The 26,057-nt window shown below is 36.6% G+C and overlaps 1 pseudogene; it reads left to right on the top strand.

Moving 5' to 3' along the window:
* Positions 1–24,910, top strand: LOC133876714 (probable sodium/metabolite cotransporter BASS4, chloroplastic; annotated as a pseudogene).
* The last annotated feature ends 1,147 nt before the right edge of the window (positions 24,911–26,057 follow it).

The following is a 26,057-nucleotide window of genomic DNA, read 5'->3' as shown; positions in this document are numbered from 1 at the left end:
ATGAAGCCAGCAACTGTTAACACACCATGTTTTAGACCACCATTGTTGGCGGTGTGTGTTCCTCGTCATAACCCATGTTTTCTGCCAAACAATGGTCTGTTCTCCGGTTTATCTCTCGTTTCACTGCCGAATGCCAAGGCGTTCTCATTGACTGTACGTGCCACTGAGAATTCCAATAAGGTCATTTTCTTGAATTCTATTTACTATGTTAAAATTTCTTGATTGGTGTTTTACTTTTTTACTTTTTAATAGTAACCAGAGATGACGATGAGGTTCCCAAAATTTAACTTCTGATAATTTGACTGGAAAAAGAATACATTTTGGAGCTTTCCTCAACCCCCCCTCTTCGAAACTCCCCTTTTGAAACTCCTTTCGCCCCCTCCCCCAAACCAAAAGCATCCCACACCCTCCCACCATCATTTAGACCATGGGAAAGTCAACCAGGTGCTTGATGGTTGTGTCGAATGCGCGAGAAGCTATTTCCCGCGTCAGGGGCATTTGAATCGAGTGTTGTTCAGCCCACTTGTGTTTGAACATGTCATGTAAAGCCTATATGGGTGGTGGAATAGCGCATTTGACAGAGCACAGTGATGTAGACTGTTAGCAGGGGTAGAACTAGGAATTTTAGTGTGTGGGAACGAAACTAAAAAAAAAAAAAAAAAAAAACTTGGGAGAGAGGAAATTAATTTTTAAGGGTCTACCTTATTAAAAAATATATTTTTTGGGAGTTGTTTTAATTATTGGGGGGACACAAGCCCCCAAGTCTTGTGCTAGGTCCACCCTTGACTGTTAGTGCACTTTCCTATTAGAGTACACTCTTTGTAGAGGAGACCATTATTTTGGGATTGAGATCATGAGAATTGCACCCATTGCAATACCTCTATTCTGGGCGTTGTTACGATTCTTTGTGTCATACATGGCTTATACTTGATCATAGCCATGTATATATAAATTTTTGAATATTCTCCCTTTGCAAACCAATTTTCAAGGGTGATTCGAGTATGGGATCGAAGGGGTTGAGGTTTTATGGTCAAGTCACAGAGGAGATGACCTATAGATTGAATTAAAATATTATATATTATGTATGCGCATAGTGTTAAGCCATTAAATATTGATAGGTGAGCAGAGCTACCAAAAGAGAAAGAGCTACCATTGAGTCAGTGTCGATATAGCGAGCCGTGGTGGACATCAACTGCGAAGCATGGTGGTATGTTACGATACTAAGTATTCCACATGGCTTAAGTGTAACATTAACAATATGTATATAAGTTATTGGACACCATTTTCTTACAAGTTGGTTTTAAAGGGTGAGTTCTACCTAAAATTTGCATCAACCGTTAGTTTTAAATAAATAGTTCAGATTTTGCCATGCCAAAAACTTCAAAATCTCTCCTTCCACTATCGTTGTCACCTTCGTTGGGATCATCCATACACCAATAGAGATGCACCCTCCTACCATCATGTAATTGTAGTTTTATGGTGGGAAGAGGACCCATCTTTGTGGAGGGTGGTTGGCAGAGATTGTGGATTGGCTGTGGAGGATGTGGTTTGTAGTGGTTGATGTTTTTGTTTGTGTTGATCCTCGATTGTGAGTTCTTTTGGGTCAGGGGTTAGTGAAATTGTGGTTTTTTTCCTTTTAAATTGTTGGCCATAGGATGCGGTTGTTTTCGGTCGATTTCCAATGGTTCCCAATCGGTTTGTAGTTTTGCGCTATTTCTTGGGCAAAGATTTTTTGTACAACCTGAAAAAGCTTTCGGTATCATTTTCAAGGTATGAATTGAAGAATAAAAAACCAGTGATTTTCCCCCCCCCCCCAAAAAAATAACACAATCTAAGACTCACATATTATCTCAACAGTTATGTATTAGAAAATGTCACAAGTTGCAAATTTTAGGAGAGCTTATGACTAGATGTCCTTGTAGCATTTTCTTTTAAAGATCACTCATCTACATGCATCCTTTCATGTTACAAGTCATATATTAATTGATTATCTATCTATGGGGCAATAGTGTATACAACTACAGATTATAATACATCATAATCACATAGGCTTCTCTATTGGTTTGATCTCAAACTGAGAAACAAGATGCATAAACTAGGCTAAAGAAGAAAAAGTACTTGCATATCAGGATTAAAATAAGCTTAGTGAAAAATGAATTGTATGTTCCATAATTATGGTTGAGGCTTTTTTGCCTTGTTGCAGGATGCATACATCTTTTTGAACATATTTTTGTTCATTATTATAGTTTGAAATATTTTTAGCTGTCCATAATTGAAATGTGTGCTTCTTAGGAATAATATTGTTTTGCACAATTGGCATGGCATGACATGCTTGGCTTGAAGTGAAAAAGTATTACTTGCTTTACAGGGAAACTTGGATGGAAGTAATCACAAGAAGACTTTGAAATCAGCATATGTGTCAACCTTAACAAAAGAGTTCTTAAATTTCACTTTGAGTAACTTCCTTCCTATAGGCAATATTGATCATTCTTGAGGGACTAATTTACTTATTTCTTCATTATTAACATTGTTTGTGGAAGGTGATTTTTTATGTGGTTTCTTGTCATGAAGGTGGGTTGATTTTTACATGATCCTCATATTAGTTAATTCATGAGTTTTGATGTTTCACAATCACACTTTGCTTGACTGATGATAATGCTATTGTTTATCTTGACAAGAGCGTTCAAACCTACTCAGGAAAGCTTCGTTCCTTTTGGAAGTATGTTGTTAAACTTCACTCACCAGCTTTAGACTCTATCATATTGGTGCTAGGCATGATTGAAATGAGTAACTTGTTGTCATGCATGAGGCTTGGGTTATGTTTTCCTATGGGGCATCACTTTAGTATTTTATTTGAGCGTGGCTTTGGTCGGTGTGTGACGTAGCAGGAGATTAAGGTAATTAATCAAAGAGCAGCGTCTTTGATTCTGCAAGGAGAAGCGTCCTCGTCTTCTACCCAAAAAGATAAAAACAAGCCCGTATGCTAAAAGAAAGATAAAACTCCGCAGAGTATTTGAGAGAGAATTCTCTGATTTTATAACAATTCAATTGATTCTGAGTTTTACATAATAAGCAAGCCTATTTATAGAAGAGAAATACTTGGCCATCGAATCCGAATAATGCCGGCTCGGATACCCCATAAGTTTGGCTCTCAAAAGAGCCCCTCCCCTACAAGTGGCATTGTTGGAGAAGTTTGTCATCGTTGCGCTAATTGGTCATGATCATGATAAAGCCTGCTCTGATACCAACTAACGTAGCGGAAGACTAAGGTGATTAATTAAATAGCAGCGTCTTTGATTCTGTAAGGAGAAGCGTCTTCGTCTTCTACCCAAAAAGATAAAAACAAGTCAGCTGGCTAAAAGAAAGATAAAACTCCGCAAAGTATTTGAGAGAGAATTCTCTGATTTTATAACAATTCAATTGATTTTGAGTTTTACATAATAAGCAAGCTTATTTATAGAAGAGAAATACTTGTAGAGAAAGTAATCTTAATCCTAATAGTAATAGTAAACCTTATTCTAGTAACAATAGTAAAACCTTATTCTAGTAGTAAAAGTAAATCTAATCCTAATAAGGAAAAGAAATAAATAAACAAATCTAATCCTAGTAAGGAAAGAAAATAAAGTCACAATCCTAAAAGGAAAGAAATAAAGCTACTAGTAAATATAGTCCTATCAAAAAGAAAATAAAGTTTTGGCTTGACGATCAAGTCTTTCCTTTTGTACTTCCATTGTCTACGAATATGTAAGCTTCTAATCAAACGGTGCTGCTTCAGTATTATTTTGGACATCTTTTCTATTTTTGTTTTTACCGAAAATATTAGTAAATTCCGTCCTACATCAGTGTGCTTCACATGCCTTTTGAATCTATGTGGCTTGTCACATTTAATTGATTGGATTGACTTAGTTGAACTCATATTTGGTTTTGCAAGTTCTTCAATATTATAGTAAATTTTTCACCGCCACCACCTTGACCATCATCACTAGTTGTCTTTACAAGCTCATGATTTGATATGGATACTCTTGTATGTAATATGTTCTTTTAAAGCTTGAGTTTTTTTCTTTCCTTTTCTTTTTTCATTTAGCACCAAAAAATATGAGTAGAAGTTGTGGTAAATTAATCTTTTGACATTGCAAGATCCTGCTTTCTTTTTCTATTGTTCTTTCCTACTAGGAATTACTAATCTTGTAACTCAAATTGTAGCTCTAATTAGCGGAGTAGTTTTGGGAATTGCAAATCCAGCTCTTGGCTGTCTTGCACACAATTTTTCATTGTCAAAATTTAGTACTTCTGGAATTTTCTTTATCTTAGGTGGATTTCTGTTCATCATGACTTGTATGTTTACATGCCTTTTTGTTAGCCTTTCCTGAACTCCTCTTGAATCTTATAGGGCTGAAGTTACACCGTGGGGAATTTTGAGCAGTTGTAGAAGCCTGGCCAGCTAGAATATTTGGGCTAGTATGACTTTCAATTTTTTATATGTTGTCTATATGTTGAACTTATCTCCTTTGATCATTTATCTTGTCCAAATATTTAGTGATGGTATGCTAGTATTGACTATAGTTGTCTATTTCCTTCTCTTAGGAAAATTTATGCCAATTATCCTTTCAAAATAATCTTAATTTGAACTTAAGAAATTGAGAAGTTCCTTCTCTTATGGATTTATTGCTCGTATTTCCTTCTCCTAGAACATGGATCATGAGATTATCAACAAAACGAAGGTATTGTGATGAAATATTGTGAAATCTCTCTCTCTAATTATAGTTAATAAGTGAAAGCATGACTAAAATATGTTTCACTAAGCTCAATGTCTTGTCAGACTTGTAGTTTGGATATGTTATAGAGTGTGCATTTTCTAGACACATTCAAGAGTGGACAGTCAGGTTACCTTCTTGAGGACATGGCTTTCTAACTTTAATGCTTTCTTGCATTTTTGAAGTTACCAAACGTTTTAATGTACATTAGCTTCAGTTTGTAACTGTATTTCATTTAAGTACTTGAATTCAGGATATAAACTAGTATGATCTCTAGTTCCTGTATTCTTTGTATTGTATGCATAAAAGGACTTCTATAAAATTTATATCTTTTGGTATAAAAAGAATCTCAGCTTTCATTTTATGCCCCTTATAATGAGCTAAGGTTATCAAATACATTGCTCTGAAATTGTGTAGGTTCTGCAGATCTCCTATACATTTTCAATGTTTTAGGATATTTTCTCAATTTATCAAAGTGAGATAGGTTCTACATAATTGATCACTTTTACCAACAACACCCACCCATCCCCCATTTAAAGAAAAGAAAAATCTGCCCATACATTCTCCTACCATAGAATAGCAATGTTGATACCCTGGTGCATATATGTTTGTTATAGAGACTAATCTTTTGAATTTTATAGATATGCAATTTCCATAAAGCCTCTAAATGCTTTGTTGATAGTGGTCTAAATGCTTCTTCAGTTGTTACCATGTATTTTGATACAGGGGAAGATGGAAATTGCAATTTCCATAAAGCCTCTAAATGCTTTGTTGATAGTTCGCCTCTAAGTGTTTAAATTTATTATCCAGGCTTCTATTCTTTTGCTTAGTCTCTTCTTCTCCAAGCTAATTTTACAAGTTCAGATTGCGCCTCAGGAGTTTGTAACAGGCATGCTGCTAAATACAAAAGTTGCAGTAATTATTATTTTATTTTATTTTTTCTAACTTTTTGTTCAAAGTTGCTGATTATGATGATTCTTGATACAGGATTGGCTATTTTTAGTTGTATGCCGACAACATTATCAAGTGGAGTTGCATTGACACAAGTACTCCATGAACCTTTTTTTTTCCTTCTCTACCCAATAGTGCTTTCAGCAAGTATTATGATATATGCTTAAGAAGGGTAAATGTGGCATAATTGCAGCCTGTTGGTGGGAACTCTGCTCTTGCTCTTGCATTGACTGTGATATCCAATTTATTAGGCATTTTAACAGTAAGTTTAGACTTACCAGTACCTACTACTATGTTTTGGCCCACTTTGTACCTATACTAAATTATGCTATAATGGAGTAAATTTTTTCTTTTCTTCTTTGATACTCATAATTCAAGAAAGCATTATAAGGAAGAAGAGTGAACAACAAGTTCGATCATTAGTTGACTTCAAGGCTGTTTTGTCTTTTGTTAGGCTCTATTATGGTTTACTGTGCTCTTATAATGGTTAACTCTTAGTTCGATAAGGAAGGACTTGGGTTGTTTCATCAACTTTTGCACAATTAATGAATGTACCGATCACTGACCAGACAACACTATGTGGTTTTTATATACAGAATTTATATAAAGCCCCAGGTTTATAACTCCTATGAATTAATGTTTGGGCGTGCTACTCTTACTCTTGACCTTTAATTATTCTATCATTTACAGCGGAAATACAATAAATATATAAACCATAAAACGTGAGCAACGAGTATATTTAAAACTTTTATATTACATGCATACGAAGTCCACCAGAGCTCTAAACCACTATAACATAATTTGAGCATTTCATAACCTATCTAATTACATCCCTTACATGACAATCTTCATACCTATAAATTTTACATAAAATTATATCATATTCTATACCTTATACTTTACTATTGTTTAGCTCATGCTCCTGAGTCTTTGTCGTCCTTGTCCTATTGTCTGGTACTATTCCTCTTTTCTTGTAAACAACATTTACAATTGGAAGTATGAGTCCACGGCTCAATAATCAAGAAAGATGGTGCTAGTGTGTGACTGCATTAACATTTTATAGTTCATTTATGAACATTCACAAAATAGCTTTATAGAAATCGTTGCACCATTTTCTGAAAACATTTCTTAGTAAACACTTTAATGTTTTGCTAAAAGCATAAAACAATCATTTGACTAAACATTTCCCCATAAATATCTTTCACAACTTCTTTCATAAACGTACTTTCTTTGAATACAAATCCCTTTATCAAAAAACCATTGTATCATATACAATATCATTTCATAGAAAATATCACTCTGTAAAACATTGCACATTACTATAGAACCCTAACACTGGGTGGCTTATGCAATTTATTTTCTTTGCTTCACTTTCTTTCTTATTTTCTGTGTTCCTTATTCTTGTTTCCTTGTGCCTTTCCTTTTCCTTTGTTTCTGTTTCTGTGCTTTGTTTAATCTTCAAAGCATAGGTTGTGCAACCTGCGGATCAACCCCTCTCAAAAGATTGGCCAATACATCCCCTCCAGCCACACCTACTGTCGGTGTGTTGCACTACCCTCATTAAGAAATTCATAACTTTTTATTTTACACGTAGTACCGATGTTCTTTTTCTGTGTTCTCTTTACTGTGTATTTTTTCTATTTCTTTTATACATACAAAATATACAAAACATATTTCTGCATAGCCTTTTCTTTTCTTTAACTCATAAAACTTAGTAAAGATACATACAATAGCATATCTGAAAGAAATTGTAGTAAAACAAGCATAATTTGAAATAAGCATCTTTCATGTCACACATTGCATGCATAAAATGCTTTCATACATTTCATCATTTACATGCTATAAGTAATATGGGCTTTTCTTTAGAAGACATGGCATAATTCGTACATAAAATGCCATAGGTCGAACAGTTATTGATAGATTGGGCCTTTGACAATCTCATCTGAAAACCAATTGGTATCCAGTCAGAAAAGCCAAAGCCTTTTATGGCATTCGAAATTGCACCCTGCAAGGTATGTTCTAAGAGCTATCCATGTGAGCAGAGTGACAATGTTGCACTCCAACTATCCCTCCCTCAACGTGACGCTCCCGCGACTCAAACCTATTACCCTCGCTTTGATACCATTTGTTAGATCGAGCCTTTGACCATCTCATCTGAAAACCAATTGGTATCTAGTGAGGAAAGCCAAAACCTTTTATGGCATTCGAAATCGCACCCCACAAGGCATGTGCTAAGAGCCGTCCACGTGAGTAGATCGATAGTGTTTCATCCCAACACCTATAAAAGCTAGTACATATATAAACTTCCTTAACTCAATTGCTTAATTCTCTTTTGTCTTTATGGTAGCGTATCATCCTCGTCGTTGCGACCAATTTCCTTGAATGTCCTCTACTTGAAGACCTACAATAGCGTCATACAACTTTCTTAATCAATAGGTCCCAACATAGCGACACATGGCGATTCAGTCTTGTTCGAATGCGATTCAGTCGCGTTCGAATGCGATACCACATAACCGAACTTCCTAAACTTTTAACTTAGGAAATTTTCTCATTTTTTCTATCGAATGCCTATGCACCTTTCTGTGTTCCGTCTATTTTCACCAAAATATAACTTCATTTACTTTATTCTAAATTCCTTATTTTATCTATAGCAATAATTATGCCAGGTGTTACATTTTAAATGATATTACATTCCATAATTTATTTTCTGGACCTTCTGCACAAAGGGTCGAACTGCCAATGTAAGTTGCAATTAGTTGTTAGGCCAAAAGAGAGGTTGTATGCATTTGCCTTGGCATGGTGGCTAGTGGTCTAGTGCTTTCATCCATACATTAGGTTAGGGTTCCACTTGCTCCTTTCTTTTGTGTATGCTAAGACATGTCCTAAGGTTGTTACAAATTAGGTTCCAAGAGAGCACTTATCTTAATGTGTCCTAAAATGCTATAAACGAAGGTACAAATTTTGTAATTTCAATCTGTTAATCTAGTTGGCAATGCTAAGAACTTGTTCCTTGGTTATTTGTTTAGAACTTAAGTTTTCTAGGAAAGAATTACTCTGTTTGTTTGTTTGTTTAATATATACTTAATCTTCTTTTAGTGTTATAAATATGTGATACCTTGGGTTGTGAAGACATTGTGTTAAGTCTTACATTAGACATGTGCTATCTCATATTGGTTATGTACAAGGTGAAACTAGGTTATATAAATGATTTTGGAGAGCTTTAATAGGGATTAGTCGTGTTGGAAAGCATAAATGTAACTAATGGTTCGCTTGACTATAAAAAATAGGTGAAACTACATTCACCCCCCTCTAAGTACCATCCTTTTTGCAGTGTCCCTTACATGTTTCAATTTTTGCAATGCCCTCCAAATCTACCATTGGGGTTGCAATGTTCCCCTTCTATGACTCAAAATGGCAAATATACTACAAGATAAAAGATTTACCTATTTTTTAAAAAACTTTTTCTTTGCTAACCCATCATAGTTTTTTTGCAAACCTTTTGATTACCTTGTAAGAGAAGCTTGTCATCTTTTATGTATTTTTATTGATGCGCCACTAACATATTTGTCTATTCACACTAGTTATCCTTCTAAACAATAAAATATGCTGCTAATAATTCATTGTTAATGTAATGGAATGGCTGCCATATTATATAAGAGATGTTTACCATGATTTTATCCATACCGTAGTTTGTTTTTCCTAATCATTGTTGTGCTGTTGTTATTCCTCTAAGCATCATTCTGTTGCCAATATCTCAAGCAGATTTCAATGTTTTCAAATGGATAAAAATGCAACAGCAGCTCATACTTTTCTCCCGACCTTTGCTATTGTGCATTCATTATTTTCCTTGCAAGAAGTTTGTATTTGTTCTTAGATGAACTCCCATGGAGTTTGCATGTGGAGGCTACTTTCTTATGCAGGCATACGTAAGAATTGCTTAATCAGATATGCAGTATTGTCTTTAATCTTTTTCTATTCATAATATTGTTGAGTATTGTTTGTCTTTTTCCTGGAATAGCATGGTAATTGTTATCTGACAATTCAGGTGCCATTTTGGATCTCATTGTTTTTTGTTGATGGTTTTGGTGTACCCATTCCAGCAAGGGAGCTATTTTGGAGTCTAATTTTCACCCTTCTCATCCCTTTAGTTTTGGGGAAGGTTCCTTCCTTGCCTTTGTTTCAAGCTCTTTTACCCGTAGTTTGAATTTTCTATTTTGAAAGAAATAGTAAATAGCAAACTAATCTCCTTATTGTTGAATAAAAGCCCACTCTAACAGATGTAATCACAGCCTCCCCTTAAATTTTTTACTGATGCTTGTAAAATTACCAAAGGAGTGAAGGAAAAGAAGAAAATCTATATTTTCAAGTACAAATTAGAAAGAGGTGGTGGTTAGTCATCAATTGAACCAATGTTGTTTCATTTTCTATAATCTTATAATCACTGATTTGCTGTCAGTTGGTATGTAAAAGTATGTAGATATGCAAAGTTTTTGACTAGCTAGAGAACTCATTCACACCATGTAACTGCCAAGCCCGTAACCACTATTCTTTGCCCAATTTTTGTTAAGAAAAGTGAAAAGTGTTAAAGACATATCTAGCCCTCAAGATAATGATAAGTCTAAAGATAAGATTAGTTAGTCTAGTGATAAGATTAGTTGTTCAAATTCAAATACTAGATAACTCAGTTCAATACTAGATAACTTATAGTTCAAATTTACTTCACAAGTGTAACACTTAGATTAGAACTTTTAGTCTCTTCTCTTATCACATTGTAATCTCCTAGTTCTTTGTAACTACTTCCCTGTAAATACAAGAGCCTTAAACCAATATTTAGTAAGGCAGCACAAAGCATAAATTATAGTCTCTAGATTTTATATGGTATCAGAGCCACAATCGTGACTCACGTCTTTTTTTTTTTTTTTCTCTCAATTTTCTTCCATCTTTCAATCATGTCTACTTCCAACCCACCACCTCAATCACCAACCGAGACCCCTCTTACCCCTGTTATGATCTCCACTCACTATCAAACCCCTCTGTTGGTTACCTTCACCAACTTCAACCCTACCAAACTCACCAACACCAATTATCCAGTTTGGTTGCCCCAAATTGTTCCGCACCTCAAAGGCGGCAACATCTATGGATACGTTGATGGTTCAACCCCCTGCTTGTCTCCCACTGTGACGTCCACCAAAGATGGTGTATCAAACACGTCTCCAAATCCGGCTTTCCTCCACTGGAGCATGCAAGATCAACTACTGCCCAGGGTTATCAACTTAGCTCTTTCTAAAATGATGTTAACTCATGTCACCCGCTGTGCCACTTCCCGCAACGCATGGACTACATTGGAGATCCTCTTCACCTCTTAGACGAAGGCACGCACAATTCCGGTGTACTATCAACTGGCGACTCTCAAGAAGGGATCTGATGCAGGAGGAAATTAGATGCAACTATAGAATTAATTGGTCTATGATGTGGCGATGTGATTGGCTTGATTTAAGCAAGAAAGGAAAGGGTCAACTACTCAAGAAGGAAAGAAGAGACCTTTAGCAAGTTCTGATTTAGAAGATATTCTCTACCAATTGTCAACATCCATCAAGGGAAAGACCAAGAAGGAAAGAAGAGACTATCACAAATCTCTTGATTCATCTTTTAAAGAATTCCCATAATTATATTTACGTAGTCGTTAAATAATTTTATAGTTATTATATTTTCCCTAATATGGTAATTCTTTGGCACCAAATATTTTCCATTAATTTGGAGATATTCTTTGGCACCAAGTATTTTCATAATATGCTTATTTGTATTTATTTCAAGTCTTAGGAGATTTTATTAGGGTTTTGCTATTTTTGGTAAAATCCTAAAGGTCGAATTTTCAGCTATATTAGCCCGGCTTGTGGGCGTTTTTCCGACAGTTTTGTTATTATTGATAATTTATCGAATTCAGAGTTTTCTCTCTGTTTTTGGGGTGAATTTCCTGTCTTCTTCCTTGCAAACTACTTGTTGATTAGCCTGCAAAATAATCGCTATTCTGTTCCGGCGTCAATTGGTATCAGAGCTTTAGCACTTTCCTGAGATGAGTTATTCATCAGTTTCGATGGCTGGTGGTCGTCGTGAGCAGGTTCCGAATGAGGAAGCTCCGCACCATGATCGTAACGTTCAGGATATGATGATTGAGGATTTGCAGATGCAAGTTGCAGAGTTAGCCCAGCGCCTAGCGGCGCAGGAATTCGGCAATCGTGAGATGAACTCCGATTCCAATTCCACCTTCGACAACCCGTATCACAATCCTGCTCCATACCGGGAACAACGTGGTCGGGATGAAGAAATTGTTGATGAAGAGTTCCAAGAAGACGAGTTCGTTGATGAGGAGTTCATACATGGAGATGTTCATGATGATGTTGAACATGAAGATGTTGAAAATCCTTCACAAGGATTTGTGGATTGGAATTCTCCCCCAATTTATGATGTCTATCATGAAGAAGAAGATTTATTGAAAGAGGTAAGTTTTGTGGGTGATGCAATAAAATTTATTGAAGAAAATAATGACTACCATGTGTTTGATGAAAGTCCACATAACGAGGGATTTCAGTTGAGTAATGAGGAAATTAGTTATGTTGATTTTCTTGGGATCGAAAATTTTCTATCAAGTTCTTCTAGTAATAATTTGAATGTTGGTTTTGGCGAGATGGATGACAATTTTAATTTTTGCGGTCAAGAAAGAATTGATAATTCTTTGAAGACTTTTATGGAGCGTGAATTAGAGAAAATAAATAAAAGACGTGAGAAGATTGAATTATTTCAATTTAGTGTGAGGCTAGTCGTTGTGATGGGTTGCAATTTATTTATCTTCTGGTTTCAAGTTAGTTTGATATTGAGAAATACAGAATGGAATGAATTGATCGGCCATCCAAAAGATAGAGGTAAAGAAGGTTCGAATTCGAGGACGAATTCTTTCCAACCCGGTGAGACTGATGCAGGAAGAAATCAGACGCAACTATAGAATTAATTGGTCTATGATGTGGCGATGTGATTGGCTTGATTTAAGCAAGAAAGGAAAGGGTCAACTACTCAAGAAGGAAAGAAGAGACCTTTAGCAAGTTCTGATTTAGAAGATATTCTCTACCAATTGTCAACATCCATCAAGGGAAAGACCAAGAAGGAAAGAAGAGACTATCACAAATATCTTGATTCATCTTTTAAAGAATTCCCATAATTATATTTACGTAGTCGTTAAGTAATATTATAGTTATTATATTTTCCCTAATATGGTAATTCTTTGGCACCAAATATTTTCCATTAATTTGGAGATATTCTTTGGCACCAAGTATTTTCATAATATGCTTATTTGTATTTATTTCAAGTCTTAGGAGATTTTATTAGGGTTTTGCTATTTTTGGTAAAATCCTAAAGGTCGAATTTTTAGCTATATTAGCTCGGCTTGTGGGCGTTTTTCCAACAGTTTTGTTATTATTGATAATTTATCGAATTCAGAGTTTTCTCTCTGTTTTTGGGGTGAATTTCCTGTCTTCTTCCTTGCAAACTACTTGTTGATTAGCCTGCAGAATAATCACTATTCTGTTCCGGCGTCAGGATCCTCCTCTATCGCCGATTATTATCACACCTTCCAGACACTGTGTGATGCCTTTGCTGTCGTTGGTCAGCCTTTCAATGGCTTTGAGATGGTGTTCTTTCTCCTGGCGGGCCTTGGATCTGATTTTGATCCTTTCGTCAACTCTGTTACAACCATAGCTGAACTCTTTTTGTGGATGAGATTTATGGCCATCTTCTCTCTCATGAGATGCGGCTAGAACAACATCAAGCCTCTCTTGATCTCTTGGTTGCTGGTGCTAACGTTGCCACCCGAGGCTACTCTCCTCACTACCCATCCCGAGGCATGCGTGGTTCTCATGGTCACAACTCTGGCCGTAGCTTCTTCTTTGGTACATCTAGACCCTTTCAAGGAAGGGGTCAAGGATCCTTTAGCCATGGCTTTCCATCCAGCAATTCCCGCTCCAAGCGACCTTTGTGTCAAGTGTGCAACCACTATGGTCATGTAGTGCTGGACTGCTACAATCGCTTCAATGAGGCCTACGCTCATGAATAGCCTCCTCAAGCACAGGCTTATCTCTCGGCACCCTCCAGCAGTTCAGATTAGAATTGTTACCCTGACTCGAGAGCCACTCATCATCTAACTTCTGACTTGGCCAGCCTCAACATCAAGGCTAAAGACTACATTGGCTCAGACAAAATTCGTATTGGTAACGGTAAGGGGCTCTCAATTGATCATATTGGTACCACTCGTCTATTCACTCATACTTCTCAATTTGACCTCTTGGATACTCTGCATGTCCCTCTCATTTCAAAAAAAATCTCATCTTTGTTCATAAATTCACAAAAGATACTAACACCTTCTTTGAATTGCATCCTTTATATTTTCTCTTAAAGGACCGCAGCACGGGGAAACTCCTCCTCCGCGGGTTGAATAAACATGGGCTTTACCACTTTTTCCCTTCTGCAAATAAGCATCCTCATTCTGCCATGGTGGGTGAGAGCGCCTCTACTTTTCAGTGGCACTCATGACTGGGTCATCCAACCTTAAAGATTGTTCGTCATGTCCTATCCCGTTTTAAACTTCCAGTTACTTCTCCAACAGAGTCTCCTGCCTGCACTGCATGTCTCGGTGCCAAGAGCAAGCAACTCCCTTTTTCGTCTTCTTCTGGAATTGCCTCGTGTCCACTTGCTTTAATCTATATTGATGTATGGGGACCAGCCCCAGTTAACTCTAGGTCTGGTGCTAAATACTATGTATCTTTTCTTGATGCTTAGAGCAAATACACTTGGCTTTATCCTATTTCATTAAAAAGTGATGTTTCTCCAGTTTTCTTAACCTTCAAATCTTGTGGAACGTTTCTTTAACACCAACATAAAAGCAATCCAATCCGACTAGGGTGGTGAATATCGCCCTGTCAACAAACTCCTCCAACAGCTCGGTATTCTACATCGTGTGTCATGCCCTCATACACACCAACAAAATGGTGCAATTGAACGGAAATATCGACACATTGTCGAAACCGGTCTAGCACTACTCTCTCAGACTCATTTACCCTTAGCCTTTTGGGATGATGCATTCTCCACTACCTGCTACCTCATCAATCGCATGCCTACCACAATTCTTTAAAATCAATCTCCATTTGAAGTTCTCTTCAAATGCAGTCCTGATTATTCATTTTTAAGAACCTTTAGTTGCCTTTGTTGGCCTAATCTCTGGCCCTATAATACCAACAAATTCCAACCCAAATCCATTCCTTGTTTGTTCTTAGAATATAGCACTCTGCACAAAGGCTACAAATGCCTTCACTTACCTACAAATCGTCTATATATTTCTTGAGATGTTGTCTTCACTGAGTCTACCTTTCCATATACTTCTGCATTCTCAAAAGAAACTTCATCTCCAAATTCTAGGCAGCCATTCTCCCTGCCTCTTCTTTCTTATCCATTGGCTGCTTCAATTCCACAACCAAGCACCGCCTCTATACCTTCTGCTACTCCTTTGCAGTCCCCTCAATCCAAATCAGTCACATCTGCCGAGTCTTCCTTTGTTCCTATTATTCCTGAAGTTTCATCTCCACCTTTAGCTCCTCTAGAATCAGTTCACCCCATGGTCACTCGTGCAAAATAACATCTCAAAACCTCGAGAATTCACAGATGGCAGAGTTCAGTATCCAATTTTGAGAGCCCTAATTGTCGAGTCCTCCTCTCTTATCACTGAGCCTACTTGTCACTCTCCAGCAATAAATGATAAAAATTGGAGAGCTGCCATGAACACAGAGTTCGATGCCCTACTATAGAACCGAACTTGGACACTTTCCACCTACCTCAGCTACAAACATCATCGGCTACAAATGGGTTTTTTAGCTGAAAAGGAAAGCTGATGGATTAATCGATCGGTACAAGGCAAGACTAGTTGCCAAGGGTTTTCACCAACAACTTGGAATAGACTATGGCGAAACCTATGGTCTAGTGATCAAACCTACTACGGTACATATTGTTCTCTCTCTTGCTCTTTCAAATGGATGGCCTATCCATCAGATTGATATACAGAATGCATTTCTACACGGCGACATTTCAGAGGTGGTCTACATGTCTTAGCCCCCTAGTTTTGCTCACCCTCAGCATCCTAATCATCTTTGTCAACTACAAAAGGCCCTCTATGGCCTAAAACAAGCACCAAGGGCCTGGTTTTCCATACTTAGTGGCAAGCTACTGACACTCGGGTTCAGGGCCTCACAATCGGACACCTCTCTATTTCTCTACAAATCGGCCACATGCACTATCCTAGTGTTAATCTATGTAGATGACATCTTGATCACTTCATCCAGCTCCTCAGCAGTCTGTAATCTCTTGTCCACATTAAAACAAGAGTTTGCTGTGAAAGACCTCGGCCTCCTCAATTATTTTCTAGGCATTGAAGTTCTTCCCAATTCCAGTGGCTTCTTGTTGTCTCAACATAGATATATCCTTGATATTCTCAATCGGACAAAGATGACAAAAGCCAAACCGATCAATTGTCCTATGGCATTCTCTACACACTTGTCAGCATATGAAGGTGACTTATTTTATGATCCTACCCTCTTCCACAGCACAGTAGGTGTGCTGCAGTACCTATGCATCACTAGACCGAATATTTCATTTTGTGTCAACAAGCTGGCTCAATTCATGCACAACCCCACCGATCTTCATTGGCAGGCCATGAAAAGACTTCTACGATATCTCAAGCAAATAGTTCACTTTGGACTTCAATTTTATCGCACAGACTCTGCTTCTATCCAAGCATACTCCGACGCTGGCTGGACCGGAGACCGAGATGATCGTCGTTCCACAAGCGGCTACTGTATTTTCCTTGGCAAAAATCTCATCTTATGGAGTTGTAGAAAACAGCACACAGTGGCAAGGTCAAGCACAGAGGCCGAATACAAATCCCATGCTAACACTGTAGCTGCACTCTCCTGGATCCTATCTCTCTGCTCCGAACTTGGACTGAAACTCACACAATCACCAACACTATGGTGTGACAATATTGGAGCAACATACCTAACCTCCAATCCGGTTTTCCATGCTCGCACCAAGCATGTCGAAATAGACCTTCATTTTGTTCGGGATATGGTTGCTAAAAAAATCCTACAGATTCAGTTCATCTCCAGCAAAGACTAACTTGTGGACATCTTCACCAAACCACTATCATTCGCCTAATTTGCTTTTCTTCAGTCCAATCTCAACGTCCTTCCCATACTGTTGAGATTGCAGGGGGCATGTTAAAAACATATCTAGCCCTCAAGATAATGCTAAGTCTAAAGATAAGATTAGTTAGTCTAGTGATAAGATTAGTTGTTCAAATTCAAATACTAGATAACTCAGTTCAATACTAGATAACTTATAGTTCAGATTTACTTCACAAGTGTAACATTTAGATTAGAACTCTTAGTCTCTTCTCTTATCACATTGTAATCTCCTAGTTCTTTGTAACTACTTCTTTATAAATACAAGAGCCTTAAACCAATATTTGGTAAGGTAGCACAAAGCATAAATTATAGTCTCTAGATTTTATAGAAAGGGGCGTGTTGTATGCTGCTTATTCTGAAACAATGAAAGTTAATGTCCTTAGCTGAATTGTGATCTATGGTTGTTTCATTAAACCAAATTTTTTTCTCCTTAATAAGATGCCCAATCTTAGTCAAATTATTTATTGTTCTTTTACCTTCTCTGTATACACGCAAAATGTTGAACTTCATATTACTATCATAGCTGATTCTTTGACAAGGTCAATTGATTTTTACAATGCCTGGAAAGAGCCTTTGTATACCTAAAATCTCGAACACAATCCATTTCTACACATTTAAGGTGACCAAAAGATTCTCCAAACGTTAGTGCCATAGTTGCTTAATCGCTCCCTTCTTTGATCTAACCAAATTTAATTTTATCCAATCCTTTATAGTAGGATGCCATTTGATTTAATTAATTGTTTTTCTGATCTCCTAACTCCATTCAGCACACATTTTTAATCATTCTAGAAGCCTTTTGAATCATACCATAAGGATTACGATTGATCCTGCTATAATAACAATCATTTCTACTACACCATATTTTCGAAAGGATATTTACAACTTTTCCAAAATCATTCATATTTTCTCTTCCTGGAGAGTTTCTCCAAGCATCTGGCACGCATTCTGGGATGTAAGGTGTCTTCCTTGCCTGTGAAGTATCTGGGTCTTCCTCTGGGAGCTTCTTGTAAGGTTAAATATATTTGGGATGACATTATTGAGAGTGGCAGGATTACATTAATTAAGAGCACCCTCTCTAATTTGCCTACGTTTTGTTTTGTTTTGTTTTGTTTTTTTTTTTTTTTTTTTTTTTTTTTTTTTTTTTTTTTTTTTTTTTTTTGTCTCATTTCCCCCACCCTTTAGGCCTTACCAATCGTATAGAGAAGCTTCAATGGGATTTCTCGTGGGATGGTATCGGTGAAGAGTTCAAATTTTATCTAGTAGATTGGACTAAGGTTTGTTTTCCAATATTTTAGGGGTGGGGGTCCGAAATTTACTCTTGTTTAACAGAGCTCTCTTAAGGAAGTGGTTATGATGCTATGCTATTGAGAAAGAGGCTTTGTGGAGAGTGGTAGTGAATTCTAAATATGGCAGCTTGTGGGATGGGTGGAGTTCTAATGAGGTCAATGGGGCACATGGGATTGGTCTTTGGAAAAACATCTAGAGGGCCTGGAGGGAGTTTTCTGAATAAACTAGTTTTGCGATGGGGAATGGTTCGAAGATTAGATTTAGGCATGACGTATGGTGTTGGGATTAGGCCGGGATTAGGTCTTTAAGGTAGTCTATCCAGAGTTATTTGGCATTGCTTGCCTTAAGGATACTTCTGTGGCAAATCACTTACAATTCTCTAGTGACTCTCATATGTGGATAGTTAATTTTATCAGAGCGGCGCATGATTGGGAGGTAGATTGCTTTTCCTCACTCTTCAATTTGTTGTATTCTATCAAGTTGAGACTGGGAGTGGAAGATAAGCTTTGTTGGACCCCTTCCAAGATAGGGTTGTTTGAGGTTAGATCATTCTATAATGTTCTTATCCCCCATAACAGTGCCCCCTTTTCTTGGAGAAGTACTTGGTGGAGTAAGATTCCTTTGAGAGTAGCCTTCTTTGTCTGGTTGGCCGCTTTAAGAAAGATTCACACTATGGATAACTTAAGAAGGCGGAATCTCTAGTGGTAAATTGGTGTTGTATATGTAAGAAGAGTGGGGAAACTATAGATCACCTTTTACTACATTGTGAGGTTGCTAGGGCCTTATGGAATTCTGTCTTCGGTCTTTGTGGGTTAGAGTGGGTTATGCCTCATTAGGTGATGAATCTCTATGAAAGTTGGAGAGGGCTGTTGGGTAGCCTCCAAGGTGCAGTAGTGTGGAAGATGATTCCCCCATGTTTAATGTGGTGTATACAGAGAGAAAGAAATTATCGAAGTTTTGAAGATTGTGAGAGGATGGTGGTGGAGCTAAAGACTTTTTTCTTCAAAACTCTTTTCCAACGGACAACTACCTATGATTATTTTCAAATTTCAAATTTTCTTGATTTTCTTGATTTTTTATATTTTAATGGTTAGTTGTTTCTCTTGTATACTTTATGTGTACTTAGGTTGCACCCTTTCGCTCTTAAGAAATTTCGATCACTATAAAAAGAAAAAGAAAAAAAAAAAAGTTGATAACACTATCAACATGATCTGCAAGTTTCATGCACCTATTTTTAGTTATGTCCTTGACATACTTAGCTATTGGACATTTAGGGAAAATATCATCTTGATCTTCGATATTTCCGCAAGTGAAGTTGTAATGTCTTTTTCTTTTCCTCATTGTTTTAGTAGGGGAGGTGGCCTCTTATAAGCAGCCTCATAAACAATTTATTTTTTTGGAGCACAAACTTATCTTCCAACCCTAGTTTAAGCAAAGCGTAAGTCTGTTAGAGCAAGGCATTATATTTTTACATCTTATATTTCTATGTAAATAGTAAATTTACACAGAAAATTGACCATAACTACTCGAACCGCACCAAAAAGAGTCACTGATATCTGATCTAGAAATGGCCATAATTTGTTTACTGATACGTTCACCAACTATGTTTATTAATTTATCCCTATCCTAACTATATCATAGTGTTGTCTCTCCATGGTAACACACAAATAAAACCTTTGGACAAACCCATTTATCTACCATAAGAAAACATGTTTAACATTTTCTATGACCAATGGATTCCAGAATATATCAGCTCTCTAGTCTTAAGGATATCTTTCCAAGTCACTATTGGAAACTCTTTTACCTGAAAATGTATCACGGGGAAAAGGTTTACTAAACACTAATTATATTATTATATAAATTATTTTACCTACATACTATATGTGATAGTGATAACATTTGGATCATGAAGGTACTATTAATTTAACCTTTAGCCCCCAAAGGGCCAAAGCTATTTAAAACATCAAATTATGTAGACTATTCTTGTACTGGATTCAGGTAAAATCATATGAAATCTGTATTTGAATAAAAAACTCAAGTAGCAGGGTAAATTGATGCTGAATTTTCTCATACTAGTTCCACAGTGACAAAGCGATTACAGCTTATTGTTAGATCTTGATTATCATCAAGAATCACACACGGAGGCAACTGTATTGGAACTTTTGAGGGTCATTCAGTTGATCAGAGCATTTTAGTTTCTATGCTACATGATCATGAATAACATTTTACAGGTAAGCTCAAATACCAGCTTAGGAAATGGCTAATGTTTATCTGGTTTTCTGGTTTTGAACTTTTGATTAGATTAGAAAGGACCATGGGATTAATGTTATGTTTACCCCATGCTGAAAAATGCACTCAACTTACTACTTTTATATGCCTTCCCATAATGAAAAACCATTATATGTTTCAGAAGGTCAAGTCTCTTTATAAGGAACAAATAATTGAATAGACTGTATAACAAGGAAGCATCAATAGTCCAAATACTTGCACCTATCTTTCCTGTATTTGTTTGTATCATGACTGCTATATGATCACCAACAAACATTGAATTATATATCATCTATGTCAAAAATCAAGATCAGCATATGTCCTACCTATGTACTACGTCTTTCTTTTGACTCTACGTACTATTTTTCTTTCCTTAGCTTTATTCTCTCTTTTCTTTTTCTGGATTATTGAACTGCTAAAAAGGTTATAGGCAAATATTAGATGAATTGTTTGACTTCACCATCTTTGTCATGTTCCTTGACCTTCCACAGTCTGCAGGATTTTTATGGTCTTTTTCATTGACAGGTAGTACGAAATATTTTTAAAGGTAATAGCTCTATTGTTCTTCACTTATTTTTGTTTAACATTTATAATTTTTTCTGTGTACAAAAAGTTGCCAAGTTCCCTTTTTCCATCGTAAAAATCATGTCTATCATTTTGCTAAACTGAAGAGAATCAGCTATTTTCAACCTCGGGGAAAAGTAAGTGTAATCATTTGCTGTGCTTAATTTGAAATTGAGTATACCACCTAAATGTTTTTTCATACTTTACATACACTAATGTGAGTCGAGTCAAATGAGCAGAACTTTTTGGATATGGGCATGATATGAATATGATTATCTGGTACACACACTGACACGCACACATTGAGTATAAATAGGATATGATTCTCATTATTATTATTTCTTACATATCTTTGTTTTCCTACTTTCTTTACCCACAAAATATCTTATTATGATTGGTTTATAGGTCTGGCAGCATACATTGATGAGAATCAAAGGATTTCCTCAATGATAAGTACAATCCTTCTTAGTCTTGTGAGTATTTAAGCTTCTTCGATGTGAGAAAGCAGGGCCTTTTCTAAGTTTTATGGCCATGGCAATAAAATATTGATTATCCTTTCGTTATTTCTTTTTGAGAAGATATATATATATATATATATATATATATATATATATATCCTCGTTTGGAAATGTGAGTAAAACGTACAGAGAAGCTTCTCAAATCATAGTAGCATTTAGTATCTGCTACTAAAAATATAAAACCAATTAGAAAGAAGTTTAAATGTGGATAGAGACAGTATTTACAAATTGTGGAAGAAGAAGTTGAGAAAGAGTGTCGACTGGCTTCAACATCAATTAAATGCTTACTGCTAGACAAAATTAGTCCCTACCAATTCTTCAAATTATTGTTGTCATTCCATTGGAAATGGTGTGCATTGGATTATGACTTATGAGAGTGCCTCCACGATACAATGATGCCTAAACTTAAGGTTATGTTTGCTTTTGCCATGCACTAACAAATGGCAGACACCCTCTATGGAAACCTGTCTGCTCAAATAGCAGTTGTCCTGTTCTTCAGGTGAATGATTTACCACTAAAGATTAGAAAGAGAGATACAACAGAAAGTTCTTTGTGGATAGAAAGTTAAGAAGAAGATAATGACTTTGAAGTCTTTAACAAGTCTCGATGAAGTCCGTGGCTTTGGATGATAAACTTTGCGGTTTCTTTATCAATCAAAATTTGTTTGTTTGGAATCAGTGCACCTGGAATTGTTTATTTGTGAGTACTTGGTTTATATCTTTCATAATCTAGTAGTAATAATTTTTCTAACTTTTTCTAGACGCCATGGATGCAAGTAAGTAAATCAAGACCCTTGCTTTTAACATTTAAGCTGCAAGTATTTATTGAAGCCGTTGGGATGGGAATGTAAGTTAACGTTCTTCATATCTCAATTAGATGTCCTTTTTGCACCTTCTGTTTAGTTCTTCCTATCTCAAACTCGAGCCTTAAAGATTTTTTATTTTGGCTCATGAAGAAAAAAAGAAAAAGGTTTTGCACTGCTCTCTCTGTTTCGGCGTTTTTGCATTATTACATGTCTTTGCCAGATAGTTTTCCACCAAGTTCTGTTTAGTTAACAAAATAATCAAATTCTTTTGAAAAAGAAAAAAGAACTTATCATCTAACGAATATTTGATCTTCATTTGTTTGCAGATTTGTGCATCTCATATTACTGGGTTTTAATACCATTGCAGTAAAGTGCATGTCAGCTGCTTTTGGTGGTACTGAATCCATTTTTGCAAAGAAAGAGAATTTCCGTGCTCTTTGATAGTTTGTAGCCAGGTTAGTTTAGTAGTGGCGAATGATTTCACTCATTAGTTACATGTTATCGATCTCTATATTATCAGATGACTAAGCAACTATGCTGACCGTTTGTGGAATCTAATTTGAAAAATAGAACCCAATTATGTTGATCTATATTGATACCTCCTAATTAACCATCCTATATCTGCAGTGACTACATAAGAAGGCTCTAATCCCATGTGGGTTATCTTATATATTGTTATCTGCTTGAATGAATTTCTTTAAATATATGTAACCTCTTTTCACTTCATTTTGGATGTGATAGAGAATGAAAATGTCCAAACAAAAGAGGGTTGTTCCATTGCATTTCTATTCCTATATTTCTGTTCTCTCGAGGGAACACAATGATAGATCTTTCGAGGACCGCGAGTATACTGCTGCGTTTTTTAGCTCCTTTTGTGCTTAGCTTTTACGATGTCCTTTTTTTTTTTTTTTTTTTTTGGATGAATAAGAGCTTTATAGACCAAACAAAAACACCAACACACCAGCAAGCTGGACAACTATCCACCCAAAAGGGCTTACAACCAAAAGAAAAATACAATCAACAGCCCTTACACAAACATTTCTCAACAACAACACAGAAACAACACCAGAAATAAAATCAATCCATCAACAAGTTATGCAGATTCCAATTATGCAGAAGACGGATATTGACCATAAATCTACGATACTGCCCCTTCCCCATAAGCCTTGACCTGATTTCCCATTTGATCCTTGCAATAAGACCTTCCTCTGAACACACCACATTACCATGAATCAAATTATTACATTGAATCCAAATATGATAAACAACAGCCCCTAGACTCAATTTGCAGAGCCTAGTTTTAAGGCTTTTACCTTTCAACTGCATCATACACCACATAGCTACATCATCCCAATCCACAACTGGAAAAGGTTCCAAGCAAATTTGCATTACATTCCTCCAAATCTGACGGCTAAAGCTACACTTGAAGAACAAATGATCACGACACTCAATACATGCTCTGCAGAATGGACATAAGATGTCACCCTCATAACCCCAAACGCACATTTTTTCCTTAGTAATCAAAACATCTCTAAACACCAACCAAAGCAAAAAAGAATGCCTAGGAATAGCCATAGGAAACCACACTAGCCTCCACCACTCAACAACGGTTTCCTTCTTCCTCAGAGTATCCCACGTTTCTGCACAATTATAAACCCCATTTTTAGTTTTCCAAATAACCTGGTCATCTAACCCAATTATCACTAGTGAAAGCTGACTTTGAATATGGACCAGCAGATCAGACCGAGCATAAGGCCAATGCCACTCCCCCCTCTTGATGATGGAAGAAAGTTTAGCATCAATACAACAACCAGCATCATAAACAGGACGAAAACCATATCTGTCCATTAAGTAGCCATTCGGATGCCAACAGTCCAACCATAAGAAAATCCGAGTACCATCACCTACCTTGAATCTTAAAAACTTCTTAGCAATATCTCTTAGCTTAAGAAGTTGCTTCCAGCTCCAAGAACAAGATTTAGAGATAGAAATCTCCCAAAAACTTCTACGATGTCCTTGTTCTCTTTTCTTCTTCTAGTCAGATGTTTTCTTGTATACTTCCTATATACCCGGGTTGCGCTTTTTGTTTTTTAGTGATATTTCGATCACATGTAAAAAACAGAAAAGAAAAACAGAGTGTTTTTTGAAATGAAAATTAGTTTTTAACAAGTTCATCTCATTGTGTAGAAAGCTCTGCTTGTCGTTGTAGCTGTGGTGGAGCAGCTCAGTGGTGCAGTCGGTGAATCAGGGCTGCTAGTTCTTCCTTGTGTTGCTGCACATATTAACCAGGTTCTTGTCATCTGACTCTTTTCCTTCTCAGTGGTTTTTCCTTATTTTCTGGTTCTCTTCTCTTGGTTAGAGCGAGTCTTTGAAGGAACATTTTCAGCTTACACTAAATTACTGGTGCAGGTCATCATCGATTCACTATTAGTAAACTTTTGGCTCCAGAAGGATCAGTCATACGACAAAAATTTTGAAGAATGACCATCCTTAATTTGAGAAAATGAAAAAGCAGTACCCTTAAAGCTGCATGGTAATTGCTTCATCCATGACCAAAGAGTACTGGGGTTTATTTTAATGACTTCGTTCAGTAACTCCGAGCCTGTTGTGGGCTTGCTTCTTGAAATGAGATTGTATGGGTTTATATTCTGAAATTGGAATGATAAAATGGACGTACGGATGTATGCTAGCTAGAATTTTGTTTTTTTGTTCGTCACCAATTTTTTTTATTATTATTATTTTTTGAAAGTACATTCTATTACTAAAAAGATAGGTTTTACAACTTAACAAAAAGCCAATAGGGGTGGGCTCTTAACAACAGACCCAAACGAAATAGACAATAATGAAACCATAAACATAAAAGAGGCAATAAGTCTAATAATGATCTTGAGGAACCACAGAAGACCCGGACCTATTAATCTTAGGCAAAAGCCAAGAAATGCCCACATAAAGCGGCTAAATTATCAAAACAAAGGACATGGGTATGAGTATGACTATTACGAGACTCTTCAACCCTACCGGAACCCCAAAAAGGGATACGGATAGAGACATGACCCTTCCCCTCGCAATATCCTTCAACCCCACCCATGCCCTTGCTAGGTTAAGATAACAACCACCGAGAGAAGGTTGATGGGGGAGGCGTTGCATAACACAAAACACGATTTGTCATTAAGTAGAAGAAACACCAAAAGAAGAATCTCCTTCAACATATGGTTTTCTAAAAGGCAAGGGTGATTCAACACTCAAGAACAACACACAAAAGGAAAAAACAGAAATACAAATCAAATAGAGAAAGAAAAACATAAGCACAATAAATGCTACAGAAAAAAGAAAATAAATAAAAATCCAAGCCCAACAACAAGCAACACCAGATGTGGAGGCGAAGTGGTGATGTGTGGGATCCACACACTCGCAAGTGAGATCGATGAGCATCCGTGTGAGTGTGAGACAGCTATATATATGGGTTGTGGGGAGGCAGACGAAGATGGTGGAGGGGTACATTGGTGGCGGGGCTGATCGAGGATGATATTTCAAGCTTGAAAAAAAAAAAGTCAAAACTGAGACCCAATTCAGATCCACATGGAGGAGGCGTTGTGGTAGCTCCAAGGAGGTGAAACGGCAATAGTGAAAG

This window comes from Alnus glutinosa, chromosome 9 (genome assembly GCF_958979055.1).
Source record: "Alnus glutinosa chromosome 9, dhAlnGlut1.1, whole genome shotgun sequence".
Classification (NCBI taxonomy): domain Eukaryota; kingdom Viridiplantae; phylum Streptophyta; class Magnoliopsida; order Fagales; family Betulaceae; genus Alnus; species Alnus glutinosa.
The sequence above is the reverse complement of the archived record's forward strand: the minus strand, read 5'-3'. Positions and strand labels throughout refer to the sequence as shown.